At 34.8% G+C, this 2,910-nt stretch overlaps 1 protein-coding gene across 1 annotated transcript in view; it reads left to right on the forward strand.

The window, feature by feature from the left end:
- Positions 1 to 387, forward strand: part of LOC143741280 (uncharacterized) — a 33,080-nt gene extending 32,693 nt beyond the window's left edge. Inside the window, 1 exon segment of the mRNA XM_077233706.1 lies at positions 1 to 387. This exon segment is cut by the window's left edge and continues 748 nt beyond it. The gene's annotated coding sequence lies outside the window, so the exon portion shown is untranslated.
- Positions 388 to 2,910: the final 2,523 nt, after the last annotated feature.

Raw genomic sequence — 2,910 nt, forward strand, 5'->3', positions numbered from 1 at the left:
AAGTTGAGTAATTTTGTGGTAAATAGGCAAAAAAGTACCATATATCCCCACAAAACAGCATAAAAGTGTGGTTTAGAAGTACATAAAAAATGTATATATTTGTTTACATGTATAAATATTTTTTATACAGTCACTCTGTGTTGGTTATGTATGGGTTCTTTAGAATCTTAAATTGTTATTCACACTAAGAAAAAAAACAGTTATTTTAAGAACCGTTCATTAAAAGTTCTTAGAGAAGCAAAAATTATTATTTTACTGCATCGCTGCAAAAGAAATCCTGGAAGCTTTATTTTTCAGAGTGTATGATTGTGTTGTGTATATTGGCATTTGCACATTGTGCATGTGTATTTTTTTTTAACTAATAAATATAATTTTGTGACTGTTTTATTTCATTGTGTGATCCTCTTTGAACTTCTTTGCAAATGTTTAACCACCAAATGAAGCTAAACCTTTTTTTTTAAATGCTGCTACCAATAATAACTACAGTATATCACAGCGTTCACACAAACCACAATATCATTATGTTTATTATAAGCGCGCGATGCGTCTGTCTCTTTAAATGCGCGAGCTCTGAAAGGAAGATGGATTCTGATTGGCTGTCAATGTTTTAATCGTTCATCAGTTGGGGGAAAAAGTGAGTTCCACATGGTTTCACACCCTTTAAACTCTGTACATTTCATGTTTTCACCTCAAACCAACTCAGATATACGTAAACAAACGTCCTTTGCAGCACATTTATTTCAACAAATAAAACAGATTAATTAGCCCTATAAATCAATGAAATAATTTAACTTCCCCTGTAGTCAGTGGCGGTTCTAGAGGGGGGGCCAGGGGGGCCCGTGCCCCTGTGACAACAAGCTTGGCCCCCCTTGTGGCCCCCCTAAATGTGGAGTGTGAAATATTTTTTACAAAACTGTTTTTTTGCTATCGTTGTTATCGTTGTATGCGTATTATTATTTTTTTATTATTCTATCTTTGTGGATTTGCTTGTTCACGTGACAATTCGCATCACATTCGCGGGAATCGCGGCAGAATAACGTCTGTCTCCTGCACGCGAGAGAGGAGAGAAGGAGAAAGAAAGCTGGTCAGTTGCAAGTTCATTCTTTATGTGCGTATGGGGTGTGCGATATGCATTGTCTATTATGATATTGTAATCAATGTTTTAACTGTATACGAGGCACTGTGAGCTGACATCGCGTTTATCTCTCGTCCTTTCACTGCTGTGTGCGGTTCATAGGTAGGCTATGTCCCCAAATTAGTTTATGTCTTATATTTATATCATATTATGTTCTTATATTAGAATATCAGATCAGCAAGAGGGCCGTTTTCCCGTGCACAATTGCAACTGTGATATTGATGTTTTACAACAGTTAAATTAACAATAAGTGAACATTGGGAGTTACTTTTTAGACACAATATTGTCAATATTGTTTGTTTTCCCTTTATTTCGCCGACTAGAATTTAAAATGAAACCGTAGCAGAGTCTCAATGCAACAGACAGCGATGATTTATTGACTGAAATTCGCGTTTTGAAGGAATCACTTGCTCCTTTCCCGAATGAATCAGCCGTTTGAACAAATCGGTTGAATGAATGAATCCCTCAACTAACTTATGAAGACCGTGACTTGCCGCAGCCTACTGGCGGTTTTAGTTTCATATTTAAAGTACCCTTTAATTAGAACATTACAATTAGAAATCATTTCATATTTAAATATTGATTTAAAAAAAATCTCATAGCTTTATTTATGCAATTATAAATGGAGTGTAAATATATTAATGCCGCTTCTGTGTCACCTCTGCACTGCAAAGATGGATATTGATTAAATTATTTCATTTGACTGGTAACAGTGGTACTGTATAATTAAGTATTATTGTATAAATAAGTATAATTACTGTATAATTTGAATGTTAGTATTTGACATAAAAGGTGATTCATAACTCTAAATAAGTTTAGAAAGAATGTCCATATATAGGTGAAAATGCCCCTGGAAATCAATTTAAGGTGGCAAATTAAATTAATAAAAAATGAATAAAAAAATTAATTTCAGTCCCTGCTGTTAACTGACCACTGCATAGAATATTAAAAAATATGAATATCTTTGTAAGTCTGCTGTCAACAACAGGCCTAAACCAGCCATGGCACCAGCACAAAAACACAATCAGTAAAATATCATCTAATTATCAACAAAACATTGAAAATATTGAGATATATTTTTGTCAATATTGCACACCCCTAATGTACGGTATGAATTTTGATTTCTTCAGGTCTTAAAAAGCCTTAAATTTGACTTTGAAAAGTGTGCAGGAACCCTGTAAACGGTTAGCTGCTAGTAGTTACCTAGCAAGTCAGTTATTTTCAGTAAATGAATTAATACGCTTCTTGGTCCCCATTGCTTTTGCTCTATAGTTCTCACCAAAATGAAGAGAAAGAAGGACATCATGTCAATTACAATGCAAATGTAAAAATATAATGGAAATGCAAATGCATTGTTGAATGATTATAAACATGGTATTTTGCCTGTTAATGCCTGCAGTGCAGTGCAGAAAATGATATGACAACAATAAGGTCTAAATGTAACTGGCCCCTCTAACAGTACAACTGGCCCCAGGTTGGCCCCCCAGTTGAAATGGTCTAGAACCGCCACTGCCTGTAGTCAATAATCGTATCCCTTAAAACTCATCTTTGATCACTAAAATTACATATTTGAACGTTTTTTCCCGTGAAAACATTTATCATGCCTTGAAATAACTTGAATGTATACTTTCTTCAATTAGTAACCTATATATATGTGGATCCATGAATTTGCAAATGAGCCCCGCCTCCACTCACTCACACCAGCTCAGAGATTCACTCAGTCAACTTACTGAGGTAAACCTGCTCAATTGTGTCGCTCTTTACAACGTTGGATA

The sequence above is a fragment of the Siphateles boraxobius genome, unplaced genomic scaffold (genome assembly GCF_051911475.1).
Source record: "Siphateles boraxobius isolate OS27281-9 unplaced genomic scaffold, OSU_SipBor_1 183, whole genome shotgun sequence".
Lineage (NCBI taxonomy): Eukaryota > Metazoa > Chordata > Actinopteri > Cypriniformes > Leuciscidae > Siphateles > Siphateles boraxobius.